Source organism: Amblyomma maculatum, unplaced genomic scaffold, assembly GCF_055883805.1.
Source record: "Amblyomma maculatum isolate TAMU_Amacu unplaced genomic scaffold, ASM5588380v1 scaffold_29, whole genome shotgun sequence".
Classification (NCBI taxonomy): Eukaryota; Metazoa; Arthropoda; class Arachnida; order Ixodida; family Ixodidae; genus Amblyomma; species Amblyomma maculatum.
This window is the reverse complement of record NW_028146754.1, coordinates 590001-616935: the sequence shown is the minus strand read 5'-3', so window position 1 is coordinate 616935 and position 26935 is coordinate 590001. Positions and strand designations below refer to the sequence as shown.

Sequence of the window (26935 nt, the reverse complement as noted above, 5' to 3'; positions counted from 1 at the left end):
CCTGTATGGTCTAAACTGCAACCCGGCCATGGCAGCCCAGTGCCATTCTGCCCACTTCACGCTGGCCACGTTCCAACCATGATCGGGTTTTGGCCGATATGCAGAGAACAGCATTTTCAAAAGTTAATGCGGGCACATTAACAGCTTTCCATAGTTCGCGGACCAGCATATACCTGTTGCAGCCCCACAAGCAGCGTCGGCGTAACATGTTACCTGCCCTGCGGCTGGACTGCCGAAATTATTCCTCGTGGGCATCCAAAGGCACAGGCGCCGATCCTATGAGTACACCTAGATACTGGTACTCGGTAGCCCGGGGTATGGTGTCACCGTTGGGCAGGGTCACCTCAGCCCAACTGGGCGGGCTCGAGAATTGCAGCACTGCGGACTTCCTGGCGTTGAATTGCAGGCCCAGTCGGTGCACACAGGTGGCGGCCAGGGTGACCAGTTGCTGGAGGGTGTCCACGTTCTCTGCCAGCAGCACCAGGTCGTCGGCGTATGCAAGGCCTGGCAGAACCCACACTTCCGGCATTCCCTCATACATATGGGGAAACGGGAAGCCCAGCCCTGACTCAAGCAGGGTTTGCTCAAGGCTTGCAACATATAGCGCATATAGGAGCGGTGAGAGTGGGCAGCCCTGTTTGAGGCCCCTCGTAACGGGCACAGGCTCCAAGCGGGCGCCACCAAAGCATGCCACGACCGTGTTCTCGGAGTACAGCCGGCGCAGTAGGTTTATCCACACCGGTGGCATTTCCAGCTCTCCCAGACAATGGAACAATGGCTCATGGGGGACGCTATCGTACGCCTTGGCGACGTCCAGGAAGCAGCCCACCAGTCCCCGAGCTTCCTTTCGAGCAACTTCCATCGTCTGGCTAAGCACAGAGAGGTTATCCTCTAGGCGTCGTCTTGGGCGGAATCCATTCTGAAGTTCAGTGAGCACACTCGCATTTTCTGCCCATCCACTCATCCACCCTTTCAAAAAGTTTGCGAACAGCCGGTAGAGTATGCTCGTTACGATGAGCGACCGGTAGTCCCGCAAGAGTCCCGCATCGCCTCCTTTCTTTGGTACGAGGTTAACCCTGCCACACTGCCAGGCCGACGGGATCGGGTCGCCATCTATTATTCCGGTGAATATGGATGCCAGGATATCCCGCGCAGCATCGCCGAGACTCTTAACCACACCTGCCGGGATGCCGTCGAGTCCCTGCGCGGTGTGCGCTCCAATGCGTGATATAGCGCGGTCTAAGGCGGCTCGCGTGACCTTCCAGCCAGGCTCGGATCTTCCTTTGGGCTGGTTGGGGGCTGGGTGGGTTGAGCATTCGTGGCGTGTCATAGGGTCCAGAGGAAGGGGGGATTCGTATGTCTGCGACATGTGTCGTGTGAGGTGTTGTGACATGTCATTGACAGGTTGGCCAGTACTTTCGACCCTGATTGTGTTGGCAGAGTTTCACTTGTCGAGTATGTCACGTAAGACCAGAACTTCCTGGTACCACTGCGACCTGCGCTTGTGATGGCTCTGATCTGCTCGTGGTCATATTGGGCTATCTTGCTCTGGACCATCTCTTGCATGGCATGCTTGCACTGCAGGTACACACTCCATGTTCGTTCGCACTCTTCATCCAATCCGCTTTTCACAGCATGACGGTGAAGTCGGTTGGCCTCGCGACGCGTCTTCAACGCCGCCTGCACCTCACAGTCTCACCAGCCTTTTCGTCGCACGCCTCACCGAGAATTTGTCCGCACTTCGTGCTTCTGCATCAGATGGCGCAGCTCCCCGACGAACTCCTCGTAACTAGTGGCCTGACTACACTGCAGACTGCGCTCGAATTCCACCGCGACGAGCTCGTAAGCTCTCACAGGCAGGTATCGCCGGGCCGGTTCCCGATTCTTTTACGTGCACCTCGCCAGATGGAGTATGTGAGCGGGATCTTCAGACGGTTGTGGTCGCTGCCTGCACGGAAGATGCCCTCCTCGTCAATATGGATTCGGTGCACGCGTCGGGACAGGTCGCCGGACGCGAGTGCATAGTCAATGCAACTGCGGCTGCTCCTTGCACACCATGTGAACTCCCCTTCACAGTCCGGGCGGAGGTTTAATACCTCAAGGGAGAGTGCATTGGCTGTTTGCAGCAGGAGCTCGCCATTGAAATCTTGGTAGCCATCTAGCGGCTGGATGTGTCCATTAAAGTCCCCTATCACCAGCACTTCCTTGGAGCCCGCCCAGCGTCTCACCTCGGTCGCGACACATTGCATGACACTGGCATTGCCTTCGTGGTAGCTGCCTGTCACTGTCAGATAGACAACGCCCACAACAAGTGGCAATCCCATGAGGACTCCATGATCCATAGATGTTCACTACACTCACAGGGTATTTCTTTCCATGATGTGCCTTGCCGACATAGGAAGCCGATTCCGCCACCTTTGCGGCCTTCTCCGCTGCGGTTGCGCCCTATCCAGTGCCAGTGAGGAGGAATTGGCGGTGTCTCTAGATCGCGTAGGTGCGTCTCAGCAACCGCGAACAATGATACATTGTCTGCATCTAGGTTCCTGTAAGCTCCTCCCACTTGCGCTGCCGTCTCGCGCCGTGCATATTCAGGAACCCTACACTCACCTCAGTTTTCTTCCGACCATGTTGGCGGCGGAGGTGGCGCCGAGGGTGCATTCCTTCGTACTGACCTTTAGGGCGTTGGCCGGCCCTGGATGTGTCGGTTATGGCTGGGTTTCTTTGGTGCTGCAACCGTGGCACCTCATGCGCTGCCTGCCCAAATTCCTTTGTCCGCACTGGGGCCACTGGTGAGCCAGGTGCTGTCGCGGGACATGAATGGCCCTTGACACGGGGCCGCTTCTGCCAGTGCCGTCGGTCAGTCCGGCGTATCCAGGGGTTCTCTTCACAGCCGGCAGGTGCCTTATCCCGGGATGCGAGTGATTGGCCTCCATTTTCGTCACTGTTCACTCCCCGTCCTCACAGACCGATGGTGCTGCGGGGGCTGTGCTGATTGTCGGCCTCCTCCACCACTCAGGTTGGGCAGTCATGACCAATCAGTATGTTGGCCGGGCCTTGGTCAATGCCTTCTGCACAGAGACCTCGATTGTGTATGCTAGGTGGTCCTGTCGTAAGCGCGACCAATGATCCTTCTGTTGCCTTGAGCGTTTCCACCAGCCTTTGCTCGTATTGCTTTCGGGCATACTTTCTTCTTTCCTCCTTCTTGCTGCCCGATTTGTGGTCTTCGTGCTCGCGCGAGCATCTGGGTGCTGCCTCTGCGCTGGCCAAAATGGTGCCTCCCTGGGTGGTGGGGCAATTCCTAAAAAACGGGCGGCTATTCCGCAGATTAAACGGCTGACTTGTTGGGCGTGTTCGGCCCCGTAAGTAACTCCGTCGTTGTGGAGCCTCTGTGCTCCGTCCATTCTGTTAAGATCGAGGAAGCGGCTCCCAGTTTTCCTGCACCATTTCTTCAGCTTGGCGTTGAGAAGTATCGCCGCTGCTCTCACTTGACCTCCCCGGTTCACAATCTCCGGGACGGAGCAGACGACCAGACTCCCAGCCCGCCTCATCCACTTTGAGTCAAGCAGACTTATCACCTCTTCTACCTTGCCTACGAGGACATCATGGGTGCGGACATGTAGAATGTACTGGCGTGGGACATCACGCGCAGACCCCTCATACTCGAGTGCATAGGCGATGGCTTCCTCTGCTGATGTTTTGTCGCCGTAGATGAATTCGAGCGCATCCGGATCTCCCACACCGGCCATGACAGATGCCGTCATCCGGCCCACATTTTCATCACCCACCACTACCACTTCTTTGGGAGTGCCCAGAGGGGGGCGGATGTCCGAGTTGCGTTCCCAATATGGGCATCTGCACTGGCCCCTCTTGCTCTGTTTCACTTTACCAGATGTCTGTGGAGTCTGGGACCCGCAGGAACTGGCTTTTGATGTCCGAAGAGTTGATGAGAGCGCCAGCTCGCTGTGCTGCAGCCGTTGGGAGTGGTGCTCTGTGTGTATGTCCCGCTGACGAACCTCCGTATTCCCTCCATGGGGCCTAGCGTGTACAGCTGACGCTGCTTGGGACTTCGATGGGTCACTGCCACCTGTTTCGGCTTGGGACTGTGTTTCAGTCGCCGATGGCCGATTCACATCTGCACTAGACAATCCGGCCTGAGTGGCGTCCTCACACCCAATAGCGCCCCGAAGCTGAGATGCGGAAGACATTACTTCACTAGACGCTTCACTTGACACTTCCGGAGCGTCCGCCACGATCAGTGCACAGTTAGTGCTGTCTACGCTGTCCCACTGTTGCTGCTGCCTCTGGATTTTCGCAGTGAGCTCCAGCACAAGTGCCTCCAGGGCCGACCCTCAGTTCTGGAGCTATGCAGAGAGGTGCTCTTGTTGAGGCAATCGTGTTTCCATATCTGCTAGCTTGTTGCAGATGGCGCGCACAAAAGCCCTTCCATCGGCCGCGGCCTCGAGAGTTTCGAACGGCGTCTCGTCCAAGAACACCCAGCGGCCGCAGGTATTGCACCGCACATCTGGGCTCTCGGTAGCTCTGTTAGAGCCCTCCATGTCCGGTGGCGCCATCTTCCGAGATCCGTGCCGGCTTCAAAGGTTGCCATCAGCAGCGCCACCTCTTGTCGTCTTGGCGAACACCTTTGTCGGGGTGTAGTAGCCACTTGACTCACAGAGGGCACTACACGACCCTGTCACCGCCGCAACATCAATAGGCCATACACGGCTCCAACCGAAGGACCGAAGGGTTCAAGCACTTCGTCGCGCTAGCCGCCGGTACCGTAGGCCTCGTCCTGGCTACGAACGTCATGGACACCCGGCGATGCAAACTCCGGCGAACAGCGCGGTCACGGGAACCACAGAACCACCGAACGAAAGGCCGCTCCACGTACAGTCACATCCCACGAACTGGGCACCAACTCTCTTCTGAGCAGGGTCACTTGTCGGCAAATAGCGGATATATATATATATATATATATATATATATATATATATATATATATATATATATATATATATATATATATATATATGGGTGGCGCTGGTGAACACTCTCAAGGTTCGTATACAGGCAACATAAATACCCAAGAAAGTAGCAGGGGGGACAGCGGCCGATGTAGCTCAGTTGGAAGAGCACCGGACGCGTTATTCGGAGGTCGTGGGTTCGGATCCCACCATTGGCACGTTGTTTTTTCTTCTACTTTGTGTCTAATTATCGTTCCCCTAAACAGATTACATTACTAATTTCTGTGATTATCCAAGTAAACATTAAAAAAAAAGCCATAAAGTACCATCCCCTACGCTTTCCTTGTCCTCGCCGACTGTTGGCTTCTTTCCTTCATGTATTATAACGAGCACCCTCGTTTCCCCTTGATTGATCTGCTTATATATATATATATATATATATATATATATATATATATTGTTATTGGTAAATGATTAGGAAAGGATTTACAGGGCATCGTTCTCGTCGTTCGTTCAACACATTTATTCAACGTCGTTTTTGTGGCGCACTAGTCTTGAGCGCCACTAGCAAGCCTTTGTTGTGCATGCGTGAATTTTAGTGGGTCATATGCAAATAGCGTCTGTAAATAGCATTTGACTGATTTTTGTTGATTGTGTTTTCGTGTCAAGACCAGGGAATAAAAAAAAAGTTTTTGTGGCGCACTGAAGTAACACCAACCACCTCTGTACTGATGCCACTGAAACATCTGTTCGACTCCTGTGTTTTAATTTAATAGCTTTTTTTTTGTTTTTTGCAATTGCCTTCACCGTAATTATTTCCTGCCTTCAGTGAGTGCGTGTTAACTTTAGGTTGCGTTCTCAGACACCTTTCAGTAACAATCGCCGTTTACAGTGAGTGTATGTTACCTTCAGGTTGCGTTCAGTGAGACCTTTCCGCAACCAATAATGCAAACACGGGGGCCAGTTGGTTGATCATTCTGTGGAATACTGCGCTACTTGATATACAGAGACAAATGGAAGACGACACACGAATGAAGCAACAATCGCCGTTTAACTCGCTGAGAGCGTCGTCTGCTCCAGTGCGTCTAGGGGATATGGTTTGGCATACGCGGACGTACGTGCATTCAGATCATAATCTGAATATTGTACGTGTCTGCGGCCTCACGTTCAGTTCATGGCCTGAGTCGTGAGTGAGGCGTCGCACTCGAATTCAGATCGCGATCTTAAGTTGATAGCACGGGCTCAGGCTCAGATCACGATCTGTGCTTTCTTGACGACGGTGTGCGCCTTTTTTTGCTTTTTTTCTCGAGGGGGGGGGGGGGGGGAGTTTACATAGCCGCGACAAAGGCCGCTTGCACTTCCTCTGTTTACATGTTGCTATGAGCATTTTGCTGCACAAAGTGCTGTGCATTGAAATGAACAGCTACGCTTCATGGCTCCTTCAGTACTTTGCTCAGCAAGCAGCCTCGCTTTATGGTCCACATTTCTTATAATGTGCATATGATGTGCCACATTGCAGATGACTGCCTTTTGTATGGCCCACTGGACAGAGTTAGTGCATTTCCCTCTGAGAATAGCTTGGGCCAGCTAAAAGCACTTCTAAGAACAAACAGCAAGCCACTTGAACAGGTCAGTCGCAGACTCTCTGAGCTGGCCCCTTCCTCAATAGAACCCCCACAATGTGTGCTGCCAACAGGTGTCTCATCACTGAAAACTGGTGTTGAGAAAGACTTATGCTGTCTGCTGAAAAATGACCCCATTGTAAGTGTGGCAGAAATAACACCTGAGTTCATCTTTGGCCATCGACACATTCAGGTTGGAAGTTTGTGCACGATCCCCACATCTTCTGAAAAGCTGCAGATTTTTCACACTGAAGGAGTGTCGCGTGAACTGAAGAAGTGGCCTGCGGAATTTTTCTGTTCTAAATGTATGAAACTTCCATGGAAATCAGGTTTTGTAGTGGTTCCCCTCATTCAACATGGTTAAAAAAATTAGGGGTGCCAAATTTTGCACGTTATTTGGCTCCATTGAGACAAAAACTGTTATTGAATAATAATTGGCATGGGAAATGGTTCTGCCATTATTACAGGGTATTCAGTGCAACACAGACTAGTTCGGCAGTTAACTATCTTAGAATGGTTCGGTTTGGTTTATGGTGTTTAATGTCCCAAAGCAACTCGGGCTGACAGATGCCGTTGCGGAGGGATTCGCAAATTTTGACCAACGTGGTTTCTTTAACCTGCACTGACATTGCACAGCACACGGACATCTTGCTTTGCGCCTTTATGCGACCACCACAGCCGGGATTCAATTGCACATCCTTGGGTTCAGTAGCCGAGCGGCATAACCACTGCACCATCACGGTGGGGTAAAACTCGGTACTTGTAAAAATGTGAAGAATGTAAAGCAAGCCTATTAAAAAAAGATATAGTGACATATATGCCCTGCATCGCTGGACGTTACAGAAGACAACAATCAGCAACAGTGCCACAGAAGAAAACAAAGTGATAGCAACGTTTGGTGCTAGAAGGTTGACGCTGCAGTGCTTCTGTGCTTTGTGTGCTACGTCATCCTGGACTAACCTTCGTGCACTAACCTTGCCACGTATCGTCTTGGTGGAGGTGACTAAAGATCCCCGTGTGCACACATAAATCCATTCAAGCAGCCGAAAGCTGGATTTGCGCAGTGGCCGCCACCTACCTGGGATCACAACGTCAACAACGACCACTATAACATCTGAAGCAGCTCCTACCACCGCAACAACATCGGCGCAGCCACTCGTCCTCACAAAAATCCGCCACCCTCCCATCTTCAATGGCGAAGACAAGACAGATGTTGACGACTCGCTGGATGAATACGAGCGTTGCAGCAAGAACAACCACTGGGACGCGACCATCATGCTGGCCAATCTGATTTTGTATTTGGCGAGAACCGCTCGCACGCGGTTCCAAAATCACGAGCACGAGCTGATGACCTGGGAAATTTGCATGCAAAAGCTTCACGACTTGTTCGGGAAGCCCATTGGACCGGCTCTCGCAGCCGAAACCGAACTTTCGTCGTCGCGCCCTATCCACCACGGAGTCCTACCTGGCCTATATTCAAGACGTTCTCGCGTTGTGTCGCAAAAGGTAGGGCACATCCTCAAGGGCATCGCATATGACGCGTTCAACATCCTCTTCTGCATGGATTGCTCTACCGTCTAGTCGGTGCTTCAAGATTGCCGAAAATTCAAGCAGGCTAAACAGCGACGCCTGGTACATCGCTTTGAGCGCCTTCCAAACACGGCAGCTACATCATCCTGCGATGGTCTGGCTCCTGTGCAACAGCCTTCTCAGTCCACAACAATGACTCGGATCGTCAGGCGAGAAAACGAGGGTTTAGCTCCTGCTCTACTCCCATCTAAATATGGCCATGATACAGGCTGTTGTCCGCCAGGAACTTGCCAACGTCGGTCTTTCCTCCAACCCCGTACCGCCCTCGTCACCATCGCATCCTGTTCCTGTAGTGGCTGCTGCAACCTCTATCCAAGCTCCCCCCCCCCCCCCCCCCCCCGTCGCTACGTTAATCGCAATCCTGCAGAGTGGCGCACCTCAGATGACAGGCCAATTTCTTTTATTTGCTGTCGAGCCGGCCACACTTTAGATTATTGCCGCAGTCGCACCTTCCCCACCCCTCGTTCTTATTAAAACGCTGACCGTCGGTACTACTACGGACCTTGACGCTTCCCTGCCCAACCTGAACAGCTCCGCCCCGCATATGATCGACCTGGGCACTTCCCTCCTCACCCAGATGAACCTCACACCGAAGCCGTGTCAAGTGTCCGTCATTCCAGCCGATCTCCATCTCCACGGTCTCGTCGATCTTGTTCATCGCTGCCTCGTCGCAACTCCTCGCCATCATACGCCGGCGCCTACTCGGGAAACTAGAGAGTGCAGCGCCCGGGAGTGACGCTGCATTACCGAACCGGACTGTCAACTCAGAACTGACCCTTTCACCCAGACGTAACCTCATTGACATTTTTGTGGACGGAGTCTCAGTTTCTGCCCTTATTGACACTGGCGCCCACATTTCCGTCCTCAGTTCCTCGCTCCGTGAGCGCCTCAACAAAGTCCTTACACCGGCTTCCTCATCTATCGTTCATGTTGCTGTTGGCAACACAGCTACTGTGATTGGTATGTGTACTGCAAGAATTACCATTGCCAACCGCCATATCCCTGTGCTATTTACAGTCCTCACCAGGTGCCCTCATGACGTTATATTAGGACTCGACTTTTTAACTGCATATTCCGCACTCATTGACTATTCTCGACTGCTTCATCTGGACCTGCCACTCTGTCCTGACAAACAGGTCTCTGATACTTAGGCGCTCCGTCTCCGCTCCTCTAAATTTACTCGCCTACCACCAGAAGCCGCAGTGTATGTGCTGATGTCGCCTTTTCACTCCGTTCCGGATGGCGACTACGTTTTTTCCCCCATAACTGACGTGACACTTGAGCGTAGCATCGCTCTACCTCACAATATAGTGCATGTAGCAAAGAACAGCACTTGTATTCCAGTCCTTAACTTCAGCTCTTTTGTGCAAGTTCTTCCTGAGGGCATTTCTCTCGCCGAACTGACCCCATTGTCGGAGTTTATTGTGGCTGCTCTTTTACGTGACCCTATAGCCGCAGTGCCGACACGACCTGCACCGTTCCCACCTCAGGAGGTCCGTATATCCGGCATGGTTGCTCCTGACTTGCGCCCTGATCGTGCTAAAGCACTTAGACCCCACTGACATCGTACAGTGATATTTTTGATTTTGGTGACCGACCCTTGGGTCAAACGTCCCTCGTTACACATCGCATCGATACCGGAGACGCCAGCCCAATTCACAGACGACCTTACCGAGTCGCCATTTCTGAACGTCGTCTCGTACAAGATGAAGTCGACATGATGTTGGCAAGGAACATTACAGAGCCTTCCAGCTGTCCCTGGGCATCACCTGTCGTGCTTGTTAAAAAAGGACAATACCTGGAGATTCTGCGTTGATTACCGACACCTCAGCAAAATTACAAAGAAAGAGGTTTACCGCTCCCTAGGATAGACGATGCCCTCTACTGCTTGCACGGTGCCAGATATTTCTCTTCCATTGATTTTTGTTCCGGTTATTGGCAGATCGCAGTTGACGAATGGGACCGAGAGAAGACCGCCTTCGTCACTCCCGATGGCCTGTGTCAACTCAAGGTGATCCTTTCGGCTTGTGTAATGCGCTCGCAACATTCGAGCGCGTGATGGACTCTCTCCTGCGCGGCTTGAAATGGACGACGTGCTTGTGCTATCTTGATGACGTCAATGTATTTTCTTCTACATTCGAGAGCCATCTCCATCGCCTTGATGCCATTTTGGCGTCTTCCGAAGAGCTGGCCTTCAGCTGAACTCGAAGAAATGTAGCTTCGGCCGACGTGAACTCAAGGTGCTCGGTCACGTGGTCGACGCCCGTGGCGTTCAACCCGATCCAGACAATATATGTGCTGTAAGTGCATTTCCTACACCCCGTTGTACCAGTGACGTGAGTAGTTTTCTTGGGCTTTGCTCCTATTTTCGGTGGTTCGTACCCAACTTTGCGGAGACGGCTTGTCCACTCACCAATCTTTTGAAGAACGACGCTCCATTTTGCTGGGACCAAGAACAATCCCAAGCCTTTTCTGCGCTCATTGCAGCCCTCACCAACCCGCCCGTCCTGGCAACTTCAATCCTTCGGTACCAACAGAGGTACGCACCGACGCCAGTGGTCATGGTATTGGTGCCATACTCGTCCAACAGCAGATGGGTCGCACTCGTGACATATATGCCCTGCATCGCTGGACGTTAAAGAAGACAACGATCAGCAACAGTGACACAGAAGAAGAGAAAGTGGTAGCAACGTTTGGTGCTAGAAGAAGGTTGACGCTACTGTGCTTATGTGCTTTGTGTGCTGCGTCATCCTGGACTACCTTCTTGCACTAACCTTGCCACATATCAATATAAATGTTCTGATGGCTTGTTATATAGCTCATTGGGGCTTAGCATGCGAAAATGTGATATTTATGTGTAGCACTGTCCATTTGCCAGCATTTGAAGCTAATGTGACAAATGTGTCCCACTGTCATATAAGATATTAATGCCATTGTAGTTGGCAGTTATTTTTATTTACTTTCCTTCACAATGCCAGCAACTAAAGCTTTATTGTACCACTCTAGGGAACTACTTTCCTGCAAGGTATGTGTCTTGGAGTGACCAAGAAGATTTTGCATTTTTTATGTTTATAAGATTGGTGCTTTAATGGGTTGATTGCACCACGGCCTGTGTGTTTATTTCAGAGCTGTGTACAATTTTCGGTTGCACATTGCTTGTTTCTGCACTTGGTGTGACACAAATTTACTGTGTGCTGTTTCCATTTTTGTTTTGCTATATATTTTTCTATGTTTTGTGTGATTTGGGTTGCGTGCTTTGTGTCCTGCCTGCTTTTTTTCCTTTGTTTTGGCCAACACAGCTGAGCCCACTTATATCTAACCTAATGGTCCCACTGATTATGTTCTTTATACCTTATGTTAGTTGCGGTCTTTCCATATTGCAGCAAAATATTCAGACAGATGTGGACTCTATTTCATTAGAAACGGTCCGCCATTAACAGAACTTCGTTTTTAAAAGAGGCTTTATCAGGTAGCCACGTGATCCTCCCCAAAACCCTTGCAGTCAGCAAGCTGCTTTCCAGGCATATATAACCATGTTTGGAACTTGGCAGCCAGTGGTAAACCAACCTTCTCAACATTGTCGTCACGAGATTCAGCTGGAACCCATAAAATGCTCATCCTTTGTGTTCGTGAGTGAATGGCTCTAGTTTTGCATCATTGTCCACTTAGTCTTCTAAGCAATATTTTGTCAAGCCAGCAGTGCATCAATACTACATTGTCATAATTTCTTCAGTGAGATTATGTGGGCATTCAGCAATATTATCTGTCATTTCCAAGCCTGTAAAAAGCTTGCCGAGTAGAAGTAGTTTGTGATACACAATATAACCAGGTTTCTTTGTACTTCTTGAAAGACATCTAGCAGATATTGTGGCTGAGACATTGCCATATAGTCTGTCAAGTGCTATCAGTGTTCACTGATATGTTGCCTGTAAGGCACTTCAGTGCATAACTGACTCCCATGTGTGATGATTGATCTTGCATGTATTATTCAGTGGCCGCCGATGCCAGGATTCGATCCCGCTTCCTTGGGAACAGTAGTCGAGCGCCGTAACCACTGCGCCACCCCGGCGGGGTCCCTATGCTTGCCCCCCCCCCCTCGAATAAGACAAAATTCTGCCGACACCCATGACAGGTGCTGTATTAAATTGACATTTTGCAGAATAAATACAGAAGTGCAGCATGCGCATACTGCACCATTCAAAGGAATGTAAATGAGGTGCACTTCTTGAACAGGCGCAACTAGGGTAGCCGATTTGAACAGACATGCTTTTTCAAAGAAGTGAGAGATTGGATGTCAAGGTATTGAAGAAACACTCTTTGATCCCTGATGTTGTTAGAAGTGAAATTGTTTAGTCTGAGGAGGAGGAAATATGGCAGTGCCTCATGTGCACTACCTGACTGGTGTGGTCGTACATGAGGTGCACCACCGTTGCCTTGACACAATTTGGCGGTAACTCTGTCCACAGTCATCATAACTGAGCATTGATTATAAGTGGGCTCGACTATATATATTGTATTTTGTTATTTGTTTTCATGTATTTTTTATATGAATTGCGTAGTGACTAATTGTATTGCTTCCAGTTTTTTTTTCTTTTTACTCTCCTCTCTGGAAGAGGCAGGAATCAATTGTTTCTTTTCTGGTGGTGATAGCCAGCCTATTATTTTATTTTTTTTATGTCTGCTGTAATTACCTCTAACCAAGAAATATTGTTTATTATTAATGCCCCAAACAATGTTTTGGCAGCCAGATGGTTTTGTTGTATTTGTCACACTTCAGAAAAGTATTAATTACAGCTTTTTTTGTGAAACTGAGCAATTTGTGCCCTTATACTGCTGTATGGCTGTGAAGAAAAGTTGTCCAGCTTTCCACGCATAAGTTATGCATAAGGTGAAACATTTTTTTGCACAGTGGTTTGTTTACTTGGTGCACATAGTTCTTGAATAAACAATATAGTTTTTTCCTTGCCATAAATATTTCTTTAGTTTCAGCTTACTATTTTGTCGTTTTCGTGTTCATTCTGTTCTCATAAGGTGCTTAATGCTTAAATTAGGTAGTATGCTTTACCAACAGTATTTTAGTTTTGCTCTTTATTATTTAGCACATACAAGAGTGCATTACTTTTATGAGTGATATGACAGACTTGCAAGATAATACAAAACATTGACAAAGTGATTGCTCAGTTCTACACAGAATAAAAAGGTGTTTCACATTCAAGGGTGCAGATTTAGACAAGGTACTGAAAACTACAGCCTGTGACCTAGGGCATGGTATATTAGTAAAAAAATCAGTGCAGCTCTAAAGAACACAATTCAATGTTCTTCTCTAATGCATCAAATTATTTACTCATATTACAAATTTTACATATTTGGACTATTGCTGAAGGCTAATGGGTGCCAGTCCATGAATACGGGCAGATGCTCCACTGCAACTGTAAGTTTTTTTAATGATTTATTGGCAACAAATTTAAAAGATGATAACCAGCTCGTTTAAGCATACGTGCTTGTGAACAGAGCTGGGCAGAACAGCATCTTTGCATACGTGACAAGCCATGCACAGAAAAAATATTCAAAAGCAGCAGTTGTATACAATAATAGAGTTGCTTTTTCAAGTCTTATCATTTTGCTCTAATCACTTACTGGATCTTGTAAATTACCAGAAAAAGGACTCTGTTCAAATATTTTTCAGCCCTGTGGAAGCACCTGCATGATTTAAGTGGCTTCTATTTTCTTGTCAGCTACCTGCTCATCATAACACACCATTGGTTTTAATTTACATGTGCTGTGTGTCTTACCTGCATACTTTTCATAAACTTATATGATATAACTTCTAGGAGGCTTCTTTTAGCCCTCATTTAATGCCAACATCACTGCCGAACCTCAAGCTTAGCCCTGTACTTTTGTATGTTTCGAAGGGCTACCTACAAAATATATAGTTTGCATATATATCTCACTTTCTTCAGCACATTTACTGGAACCACCCTGTCATCTTAATTGATTGAGATATAAGATGCACTGGCTATAACACAATTTCAATAAAGAGTGCTCAATATGTATATATATATATATATATATATATATATATATATATATATATATATATATATATATATATATATATATATGCAGATAAATTAAGGGGAAATGAGGGTGCTCGTTATAATACATGAAGGAAAGAAGCCAACAGTCGGCGAGGCCAAAGAAAGCGTTGGGGATGGTACTTTGTCTTTTTTTTTAATGTTTACTTGGATAATCACAGAAATTAGTAGTGTAATCTGTTTAGGGGAAAGATAATTAAACACAAAGTAGAAGAAAAAACAACGTGCCGATGGTGGGAGCCGAACCCACGACCTCCGAATATCGCGTCCGGTGCTCTACCAACTGAGCTACATCGGCCGCTGTCCCCCCTGCTACTTGCTTGGGTATTTATGTTGACTGTATACGAACCTTGAGAGCGTTCACCAGCGCCACCCTCAGCCAAAGCGGCGGACGTGGAACGTCCTTTGTTACCGCCAGCGTCACGTAGAACGTGATCAAGATCGAGGGCGAAAGCTGTGCTAGAACCCTCTTACGCTACCTATGGACTCAAGACTGCCAGAACCAAGAACCTCGTAAGCTACAAGCAGATAAATTAAGGGGAAATGAGGGTGCTCGTTATAATACATGAAGGAAAGAAGCCAACAGTCGGCGAGGCCAAAGAAAGCGTTGGGGATGGTACTTTGTCTTTTTTTTTTAATGTTTACTTGGATAATCACAGAAATTAGTAGTGTAATCTGTTTAGGGGAAAGATAATTAAACACAAAGTAGAAGAAAAAACAACGTGCCGAAGGTGGGAGCCGAACCCACGACCTCCGAATATGGCGTCCGGTGCTCTACCAACTGAGCTACATCGGCCGCTGTCCCCCCTGCTACTTGCTTGGGTATTTATGTTGTCTGTATACGAACCTTGAGAGCGTTCACCAGCGCCACCCTCAGCCAAAGCGGCGGAAGTGGAACGTCCTTTGTTACCGCCAGCGTCACGTAGAACGTGATCAAGAGCGAGGGCGAAAGATGTGCTAGAACCCTCTTACGCTACCTATGGACTCAAGACTGCCAGAACCGAGACCCTCGTAAGCTACAAGCAGATAAATTAATGGGAAATGAGGGTGCTCGTTATAATACATGAAGGAAAGAAGCCAACAGTCGGCGAGGCCAAAGAAAGCGTTGGGGATGGTACTTTATGTCTTTTTTTTTTTAATGTTTACTTGGATAATCACAGAAATTAGTAGTGTAATCTGTTTAGGGGAAAGATAATTAAACACAAAGTAGAAGAAAAAACAACGTGCCGATGGTGGGAGCCGAACCCACGACCTCCGAATATCGCGTCCGGTGCTCTACCAACTGAGCTACATCGGCCGCTGTCCCCCCTGCTACTTGCTTGGGTATTTATGTTGTCTGTATACGAACCTTGAGAGCGTTCACCAGCGCCACCCTCAGCCAAAGCGGCGGACGTGGAACGTCCTTTGTTACCGCCAGCGTCACGTAGAACGTGATCAAGAGCGAGGGCGAAAGCTGTGCTAGAACCCTCTTACGCTACCTATGGACTCAAGACTGCCAGAACCGAGACCCTCGTAAGCTACAAGCAGATAAATTAAGGGGAAATGAGGGTGCTCGTTATAATACATGAAGGAAAGAAGCCAACAGTCGGCGAGGCCAAAGAAAGCGTTGGGGATGGTACTTTATGTCTTTTTTTTAATGTTTACTTGGATAATCACAGAAATTAGTAGTGTAATCTGTTTAGGGGAAAGATAATTAAACACAAAGTAGAAGAAAAAACAACGTGCCGATGGTGGGAGCCGAACCCACGATCTCCGAATATCGCGTCCGGTGCTCTACCAGCTGAGCTACATCGGCCGCTGTCCCCCCTGCTACTTGCTTGGGTATTTATGTTGTCTGTATACGAACCTTGAGAGCGTTCACCAGCGCCACCCATCAGTTCAGGCGTTCAGTCGTGTCGGACTCTTCGTGACCCTATGGACCATGTCACGCCACGCTTTCCGGTCTCTCACTATCTTCTTAACATCACATAGCTTCATCTGCAATGCCTCGAGAATGCCATCTAACCATCGCGTTCGCTGCCTACCCCTTCTCCGGCGACCCTCAACCTTTCCCAACATCAAATCTTTCTCCAGCGACTCCTCTCTTCTCATCAGATGACCAAAGTAGCTGAACTTTAACTTTAGAATTTGACCCCCCAATGAGCAGTCAGGGTTTATGGTCGACAATATCGACTGATTTGATCTTCTGGCAGTCCAAGGAATTCTTAAGAGTCTTCGCCAGCACCACAATTCAAACGCGTCAATTCTTCGGCGGTCAGCCTTTTTCACAGTCCAACTCTCGCATCCATACATCACAACTGGAAAGACCACAGCACGGGTTATACGGATCTTGGTTGACAGACTAATGTCTCTGCTCTTTACTAGGCGGTCAAGGCTAACCATTGCTCTCTTTCCCAGAAGCAGGCGTCTCCTAATTTCATGGCTGCAGTCTCCTTCCGAGGTAATCTTGGCGCCCAAGAACAGAAAATCTGTCACAGCTTCCACTTCTTGTCCATTGATGCTCCAGGACTTGATAGGGCAAGACGCCAGGATCTTCGTCTTTTTAATGTTCAGTTTAAGCCCAAACTTCTCACTCTCTTCTTGTACGCGCATCAGAAGTCTCTTGAGTTCCACTTCACTTTCTGCCATTAAAGTGGTATCATCCGCATATCTAAGGTTGTTGATACGTTTCCCAGCAATCTTCACTCCAGCTGAAGACTCGTCCAGACCGGCCTTCCTCATGATGCACTCTGCATATAGGTTAAATAGGCAGGGCGACACTATGCAGCCTTGCCTCACCCCTTTCTCAATCGGAAACCAATCAGTAAGACCATGCCCAGTTCTGACTGTGGCCTCTTGCCCTTCATAAATGTTCCTGAGGAGACAGATGAGGTGAATTGGAAGTCCCATCTCTTGGAGAGCTTGCCACAATCTCCTGTGATCTACGCAGTCAAACGCTTTCGCATAATCAATAAAGCAGAAGTAAATGGGTTTCTGGAACTCTCTTGCTTTTTCCATGATCCAGCGAAGGTTGGCAATTTGGTCTCTAGTTCCTCTGCCCTTGCGAAACCCAGCTTGCACGTCCGGAAGCTCCCGATCCACATACTGCTGCAGCCTACCTTGCAGGATTTTTAACATCCGCTTGCTAGCATGCGAAATAAGCGCGATCGTGCGGTAGTTGGAACAATCTTTGGCACTGCCTTTCTTTGGAATGGGGATGTAAACTGACCTCCTCCAATCCTGTGGCCACTGCAGGGTTGTCCAAATCTTTTGACATAATGTATGCAGTATGTAAATATATATATATATATATATATATATATATATATATATATATATATATATATATATTTATACATCATGCCTATTCTTTCTATATATATAAAGTGCAATCTGAATTTAGTTTTATAATGACAGCTAAAAACCACAGAAACCATGCATAGCAAGAAAGAGTGATGGTGAATTTGTACTATGTTACTGCTGCTTGCAATAAAATTATCCACACAGACATCCCATCTTCCTCCCTCCGAACCAGCAGAAGTAAATTTGTGTGCGGACAGCCCATTTGCATTTGTTGTGGTTTATTTTTTAGTGCCGGGTGAAAATTTTATTGATACTGATAACAATACATGCAGCTTACCCCATGTCTGATGTAAAAAGAGATGTCTTCTTGGTAAGCCCTATATGGGCATCGTAATAATTCTCCCAAAGACTCTGCCCTCAAGCGCCCAACTAGAAACCAATGTGGGAAGCATGCAGGCATACAACTTTCCAGCCCTTCTACGCCCTATGTCGGGCCAACAGCAGCTTTGTGTGGGCAGCCTCATTTAGGCTTGCCAACGTGTTTTCTACACGGAGCCCACATTTACATTGCACAACAGGGCTGCATGCCAGCATAGCTGAGGTAGATCTAAGAGCAGTTTTGGGTAGGCAGCCCCATTTGGGCTTGCCCAAACAGTAACGGCAAAATGCCCACATTTTGGTTCAGTCTGCCCTCAAGTATGCGACAAAGGACCGATGTGGGTAGCATGCAGGCTTGCATGCTTGCCAGCCCCATCACAGCTGGTGAGAGACCAAGAGTGCTTCTGTGTGGCCTACCTTACTTGAGCTTTCCAGCATGGAGCCCACATCTGCTTCTTATCTGCCCTCAAGAAGCCTGCAAGGAACCGATGCAGACTTGAAGGGGGCATGCGGACTTGGTTAGCCCTTGCAATACCTACGTGGGGCCCATGTAGAATGAACAGGGGCCAGCCCAATTTGGGCTTGCCCACATGCTCTCCACAGGGGTACAACAGGGGTTTTAGGCGAACTGGCCCTGCCCTTTTGCCCATAAGGGACCCGCAAGGACCCGACATTTTGTGCTGCCTGGGCAGGTAGCACAGAATGTGGGGCCCCAGTAGGTCCGATGTAGGCAAGTGGGGCTGGGGCAACCATCATAAAACCTGCATCGGTCCCCAATGGGGCAAATTTGGGCAAGCCCAAGTTGGGCTTGCCCCTGTTGCTTCTGCATAGGTCCTATAGCGGCGTTGCTCGGGCTAATGCAGAACACATTCCTGCATCCAGACCACAAAGGTCCCTTGTCGTATATTTAAGGGCAATCCCACCTAAATGTGGGCTCTTTAAGGGAAAGCCCTCATATATCCGAATTGAGGCCGCCCCCATTAAACCTTCGTGGGACCAACATCGGCCTTAGTGGGGGAAAAATACGAACACACCCACATGCTGCCCCAATCAGCCCCTTGTAGGTTACTTGAGGGCAGGTGGAAGAGCTCAATTTGGGCAAGCCCTCGTGAAGCCCAAATGAGGCAGCCTTAGCGAAACCGCTTTAGGTCCCACATAGGCTGTAATGGGGCTGGAAGGCGGGCGTGCCCGCATGGTACCAAAATCGGTTCCTTGTGGGGACTTTGAAGGCAGGTGAAACAGCAGGTGGGATTTAGGTTCAAAAACAACACCCAGCCCAATTGGGGCTGCCCACACAAAACCGTTGTAGGTCCCACACCGACCGTACTGGGGCTAGAAGGCGTGCGTGCAATTGTGTAATCATTCTTTCCAACCTTTATTTGTATTAGATGCTGCCCTAAATTTTTATTAGAGATGATTTGTATAACAGTTGTTGCCATATTTAGTCGGTTATACAAATTACATGGCTTTAGTTTTCGCGCTCATGCAAATTGTGCTATAAAATACTAAAACATACTGATTGCTAACTGTTGCTCCTTATGTGGTTACTGTGGACAGCCTGCAACTCTCGGCACGATATTACTGTTCAGAACACACAACTCCATAGCCTCAGAAAGATGTTCATCAAGTTATTTAGGCTAGAATATTGTTATGAATTATTGCAAAATTTACATTGTGGCTGTTTAGAAAGTGCAGACATGTATAAAATAATTACTTTATTATGTGCATGAATATTGTTTGGTCAAACTTGGACTAGACTTGCCATAAATTTCCTGTGTCAGATCCCTATGGGAATAATGCGGGCAAGCCCAAGTGCGGCTTGCGCTATAGAACCCGCAACGGTGCTATGTCATTATCTGAGGGGCTTACCGAAATAAAAAAAAAAAAATGTTCATCCAGAGCGGCTGCCCGAATCTGTCCAAAGTAGGACCTTCGGGGGGAGCTGGTGGGATGTGCCCTTTTGGCAATGCGGGTAAAAGATGGGCAACCCCGCAAGGGCTGCCTGCATCTGTCCCTAGTGGGGCCCATCGGGGCTTTGTCGACAAGCCCCCTTCAGGCCTACGTCGGCCCCTCTTGCTGCACCCACATTAAGCCCACCGTGGCTCTCCTGCATTGCCTACATCGGACCCACCGGGGTCCACCCTTCATAACCCACTTTGTGCTACTTGGGTTGCACTACATGTACTGCCCATGCCCATTTCTTCTTAATTTCCACTAGAATGTCAGTAACTTGAGTTATTTCTCTGACCCACTCTGCACGCTTCCTATCTCTTAATGTTACCCCTACCATTTCTCGTTCCATAGCCCTCTGAGTTGTCCTCAACTTAAGTAGAACCCTTTTGGTTAGCCTCCACGTTTCAGCCCCATAGTTGATGTAGTGCGAAGAGAAGATAACCGATGGTCGCTTAGGATAACAAACTTGATTCCAAGGGAAGGAAAGCGTAGCAGGGGGCGGCAGAACGTTAGGTGGGCGGATGACGTTAAGAAGTTCGCAGGGGTCAAGTGGATGCAGCTAGCACAGAACCGGGTTAAGTGGAGAAATATGGTAGAGGCCTTCGCCCTGAGTGGGTATAATCAGGCTGATGATGGTGATGAGACGTCGATGATCACACGAAATCTCCATGAACCGTCTTTCTACCGCACGACAATGACAGGAACAGCCCAAGTGCCGGACGACTGCTATATCACCTTCTTGCATAGCATGTGCTTCACTTGCTCATGAATGACTTACGCTTAGATGGGGACACGCGATATGCCTTTTGACTGATGGGACGAGACGAACCAGTGTCGATAGTATGGTGGGTCTGAGACACAGGGTGTATTTTTTCATTTTTTTTTTCAGGAAAATCAAACATAGGCGAGACGTGTAGAATAATATTCACAAGCGTGCGCTGAGGTGAGCTCAGATCGGAGCTGATCATGTGCAAGGCATCAGTGGCCTAAGGTACGGGTGCAGTCGTAGCATCTGGGACCAAAGCAACGACGCTGCACGCCTGTTGGTAAAACTGCAGGCTCGGACAATGGGTTCAGCGTCCATAATGAAGCACTGCCGTGGTGCACGGAGATCATACAATGAGAATTATAAACATTTTGCTTGAGGAAAGCTGCGTGAATTGGTTGCACCACTGCCTGAAATGTCGTCTGGTCAGTAAGTGGAATTTCCACTGGGGTGATCGTGGCAGCCAGGTGGAACTACTCTGTCTTTGGTAATACTAAAAACTGTTTCTTCGTTACGGCCGCTTTCAAAAGGACGGCAGATTAGCACCGTTAGTATAAACATCTTCATTTTAGCAGTCCATGGTAACACCACAAAACTTCAGAAAGTCTATTCCTATTATAAAGTCATGCGTTTAATGGGGTAGCACAAAAATTCGGCTTGAAAGATTGCACCACCCGCATACACTTTGGCACTACACACACTCATAGGCCGTGACACCTCTTCACTAACACTACTAAACGTTCAAACACGATCGCATTGAGACATCACTTTGTGTCCCAAAAAGCGTTGAAACCCATAACTCATTTCAGAGACTGTCGCACTCACGTCCACCAAAGATGACGAACACACACAACCAATGAACACATTTTTGTTTCTGAGCATTACAGCAGAACGGAGGAAAGTACTGGTGCCCAGCCTTCGCGCCGCCTCACTCGCATTGGTCGCAGTGGATAGTTTTTCTTACGAGGTGATACGGAGCATCACCGGGATGATGGGGAAAGTCGCGCACTGAAAGCAAGTGGAGGTTAACACTTCAATCAGATCAGGGTGACAGACGTAAAGATCAGTAGTGTGGCTTTTTGGGCTTGTTGGTACATATAGCTCCAATACACTAAAGCGCAGAAAAAGACGAGGCCACACCAGACGAGAGACGAACATCAGGAGCGCTAACTTCCAACAAATTTTATTCTCCTGAAGCATCACATTTATACCCCAGAAAACAGGAATCACGTGTGAAAACCGTATCAATGCCTTGGAACAACGAGCTCTTTATCTGAGAGAATGTAAGGTGTGCTTACACACGCGCATCCTGACATGCTTATTTTTCGGCTTCAATGATTTCGCGCGTTATTCTTTCTCTGCTTTTTCCTATTACCATACTTCAAAGAAAGGCTTACAGATTTTTGACTTGCATGTGCGAATGTAATCAACCAGCGATCCGCCTTGCCCATTTCTGACGTTGCGAGCGTGTTCCATTAGGCGCTCGTTCAGACATCTCCCCGTCTGGCCAATGAATGCTTCCCGCATGACAAGGGAATTTTATACACAACACCTTCATCTCACATTACGTAGTGCTTCTGGTGCCTAGTTGCGCATTGGCGGGCTTTGCTGATGTTAGTTTCTCCCAGTTTGCACATCGTTGCAAGTTTTTTCGATAGATACTTGTTCGGGACTTTGAGGTAATATGCGCGCAGCATTTGATTGCCGTAAAAGAGGTAAGTATTGCCGATCGTTGGGCAGCGTTGGAGGCGCCGGGCGAATATAGCGTGTCGGCACCCTACTGCGGCAGTACCTGTCGATACGACCGAAAACGAGTCCTGGTCCGATAAAAAAATCTTCCTCGTGCCTTCCGCTCTTCTGTGCCTTGCTCTGTACAATTAATATGGCTCCACGCACTTGGCGAATGATTTATCAAAATAGATGGTCACTTGGCAGCATTCTTTAATGGCCTATAAATTGTATGGCGTAAGTTAGCGTGACAAAGTAACTAGTAGTTTTTTTTAAATATATATTGTTTCATTGTCATTTTTTTTCTCAAAGAAATAATTTCAAATAGGTAATTAGGCCGAGTAATTAATACCTTAGTCATATATATAACGCGGAAAATAGCATAGGCGACTCTTAACATCTCCGAGTTTGTTTCACTGGGCATGCGCTCACACTATACTTTAGAACATTAGTTACAGAAAAATATATGAACACACAGCCACCAGAGTCCCTCAATACTTTTTTTCTGGTCACGAAACTCCCGCCAAAGTATAATATAGGGTCAGCGCTGGCCGCTAGGGGCGCAGTTGAGCACTGAAGGGCATGCATCCGCTGTGGTTTCTGGAGGTGACCGTCATATTTAGTTTTATTTGCCCCTATAAGTTCAAATTGTCTCGTCATTCTCGTAGTAGTTAACGTACGGTAGTGCTCCCCCTTAGGCAATTGCACGAGAGACGATGACAACGCTAATAATATAAGCGTATGCCTCACCGGAACAGACGCCAGGCATGAAACTAACTGCACAGAATAAAACCTGTTATGAATGAAATTGATAATGCTGCGGCACACTTAGCCCCACTCTGACCCCACTAAACGAGCCGCACCACCTTTTACTTGTTTCCTGCCTATACGCTGCTCTGTCCGATCGGCAACTTGCAGCACGCAAGCAAAAACGCCACCGAAGTTCCTGTTGAACACGTCGCGCGTGATGGCTACGCTAAAGTTGAGTAACAGATCTTCGTCACCCGGTATCGATTGGTAGATCGTTAGTGAATCCATTTTTTGTGCTTTATTTGCCTTTGTCGCTCTATGGTGATGGTCACCGGCGTGCCGATGTCAGGCTACAGTGCCACGATATCGTCATAGAGAAAGACATTGGTAAACAGTGGACCCTCCCATAGGGCCCATTTGACTATGCGCACCAAACGGCCGGCGGCAAATACCTCCGGTCTTGCTGAAAGCGGCGCTATTTGAATGGTAGTATGCACTGCGCCCGTCCCTGCCCTTTTGGCGCATTATTTTGGTTTTACATGGTCTGCTAGGGTTTCCTTTATTTTCAGCATGCATAACAACACGGAAAGTCAATTCCCAGTTCTCTAATCTGGCCATCAACGCAGCTGCGCCACAACCTTTGCAAAACAGTATTGCAGAAAAGACGCCAAGGGTTTTGTGAAATGAATATTTATTTTGCTGCATATAAAACACATAAGAGATGCAACAGATGTAGGCGGATCCATTGACCAAAGTTCACACACATTAGGCGATGTGCACAGTACAGAAAAATAAATATACACAAAGCGAGAAACAGCACTTAGGTAGAGACAAAAATAGCATAACGTTGACTTCCGAAATAAGGCAAATATGATATGTAACAAAACAGGCATTATACATAAAATAAACAGTCCCAGTTGCAACTACTTTAGCAATGGTAACTTGTATTGTTCAGGGAAGAGAGGAGCACTGACGCTTTTTTTGGAAGGCCACACCGCTCACTCGTCACATCTTCCGTGCTTCCGCTGCAGTCCATGGGTACGTGCAGTGCTGTTGGAAAAGGAATGAACGTGAGGCAGAAGGTTGCAATGAAATGTAAGGCCACTGCGCCGCGCACACATCTGTGCATGTGGGTGCGTACTTAAGACTTGGTGAGCAGCAGTTATGGTCATAAACAGAAAAGCTGCCATTCGTAAAATTGATACAAAAGCTACTCTTGCAACGTAGAGGTCAGGAAGTGCAGGGTAACCGAACCTATCTGAAAATACATTTCGACAGTGAGTGAAATAACAGCCACCAAACTAACAATTTTCCTCTAAAGCACGGAACAGCTGAAGCAATGAAGCTTGCAGCATAAAACATTTCTCACTTTAACGTTGTTCCGGTAAATGCAACGCGACACCACGCAAAACTAGCCGTTCGCAAAACCGCGGACTGGCCTTACCGCGGCCGGCGAGCACGCCATGTTGGCTTGCCCTTCATACGCGACTTTGTGAAGCGCAGACCACCATGCTGAGCTAAAGTGCCCGAAATGTCTCCAAGTTTGACAAGAATGAAACATATCTCACCTTGCGGTTGCCCTGTTAAACACGACACCACGCAAAACCGCGTCTCGCAATGTCCCGTCACCGCGGCCAGCACGCCTTGTCATGCCTGTTGGCTTGCCCTTCACGCGCGACTTTTGGAAGCGCAGTCACCGCCGTACTGAGCTAAACTGCCTGAAATACTGCGCAGTTTGACAAGAAAGTCAAGAATGGAACATTTCTTAGCTTACCATCACCCATGTTAAACGCGACACTTAAAGAACTAGCCGTTCGGCAAACCGCGTCAGGCCTGGCCGCAGCGGCCGGCTAATACGCCATGTTGGCGCAACGGTGTGCTTTGATGTCCTCACATGCCACTTTGCCCAGCATGCTGAGGTAAACTGTTCGAAATGCAGCTCAGTTTCGCAGGAACGCCTCATATGAAACCTCGCGGTTGGAAACTGCCGGATCCTCACGAACAGAGCCTGAAATTCTATATGCCTGAACAGCCGGCGCGCCTGTTCACGAGCTGCGAAACTTAAATGCCACCAGCCGGCGGGGTCGTGGTAAACTGCTTCAATGCAGCGTAGTTCAGCAAAAAACGTTGCTCACCTTGACGTCGTTCCAAACTGCAGTCGTTCCGCGTAGCAGCCCAAGAGAGATAAAAATATGCGGTCTGTGCCGCACAGACGCGGCGAGCCACGAGCAGACAACCACTCGCTCTTTCGACAACTTTCTGTCGTCTGCTCCGGCGGGCTACCGCTGCCAAGGTATATGTACTACTATGGTAGCGAAGGCTCCATAGACGCCCATACGTACAAAACATGGCGGCTCATGGGCTCCAGAGAACAAATGGGGGGCCATGACGTCAAAAACGTCACGCATACGTTCATTTTGACGCGAATTTTAAACAAGCTTTTCTTTTTTCTTAAACCACCGCATTGCATTTACTAGCCTGCATCTTTTGAAGGTTGTTGCCTTTCAGCGCGCGCCAACCTTTGTCATCTAAAAGAAATCGAGTTTGTGTTGTTTACGCCATTGTTTATAAGCAGTTGCTCTAGCACAATGAAAGTGGTTGGCATAGGTGGCGGCATAGAAAGGCAGCAACACTTCCAAATAGAGACCACGCATGCAAATTCATAATACAAATACTGCTGTAAGCCATGCATGCACTTTGGCCATGTCTTTTGTCCCTCAGCACAGTAAGGTGTGGTCAACAAACACTGGTGCAACGGGGCAGTCGTGCCCAGTTCGCAACAGAGTGTACCAAGTGAACAATTATAGTTTTCATATTCATGGTTTATTGCATCAAACAATAGAATACAGCGACAAATCCCAACGATAAAAATGCATGTCGCAAAGAGCACGAAGAGTAGCGCTGTTTAAAAGGGCTAATCATCTCAATGATCACAGCCGAGGCATGAAAAAGGCTTGAAATGCCTTCCACAAACCATCACCAGATAAGAAACATGCATGTACAAAGCTATGACAGCTGCAATTTAAATAAAAATGTCATGAATTAATAGGTGCATCAAAAAATACGTGGAGCATAGAGCACTGGGATCACTCTTCACATTTAAATTTTTCGGCAGAAAGTATACAGCAGTTTTCAAGGAAATTTAAAGGTTGCACCGGTCCAGACAGCTTTAGAATCAGCAAATGTGCTTAACACAGGTGCATTAGAGCATACATTGAGTCTGTGTGCAACCTCCAGACCTGCTCACCGGTGAAAGTCAGCCGGGAAGCGGTAAGACACCGACGGTTGAGTCCACGCTGTCGCACCGTGCCAAGAGCATCGCTTCCTCACTTTGTGCGGGCTCATCTTGCGATAAAACGCTAAGCGCAATACAATGCTGCAAAAAGACTTCGCACTGCCCGCACGACGAAGCGGACGAAACCAAAAAAACACGGCTGCTGGGGGATATTAAATCTCACCAAAAGGTGACAGAGCAGCGACCAGCAAGGACGTCGAAATCTTCGCAAAAGGGATATTTTCAGACTTGCAAACTAAATTACGCTTTCCCGGGCGCACCAAGGCCTGCACCACAGCAGACGAGGAGCCGACAGCGATAAGAAACCGTTTCGTGTTCAGTCAGCTTCGTCATCTCCGTTGCCTTGGTTACCTCTGGCAGCGCCTCTTTACCGATGCAACATCAAGGTAGTGGGGCGATAGAAGTGTTGCAAGGTTTAAAAAAGTTAAGAATGTATTTATAAAATACCTTACTTCATTCACAAGCGAAGTTATCAAAATGTCTATTCTTTTTATGTTGATTGATACTTTTTA

At 48.1% G+C, this 26935-nt stretch overlaps 1 non-coding gene and 1 pseudogene across 1 annotated transcript; one reads left to right on the top strand and one right to left on the bottom strand.

The window, feature by feature from the left end:
- LOC146170883 (uncharacterized) overlaps positions 1–26935 on the top strand; it is a 574420-nt pseudogene that overhangs the window by 257399 nt on the left and 290086 nt on the right.
- Positions 14995–15067, bottom strand: TRNAW-CCA (transfer RNA tryptophan (anticodon CCA)). The gene has a single exon. It is a non-coding gene; the product is annotated as a tRNA-Trp (tRNA).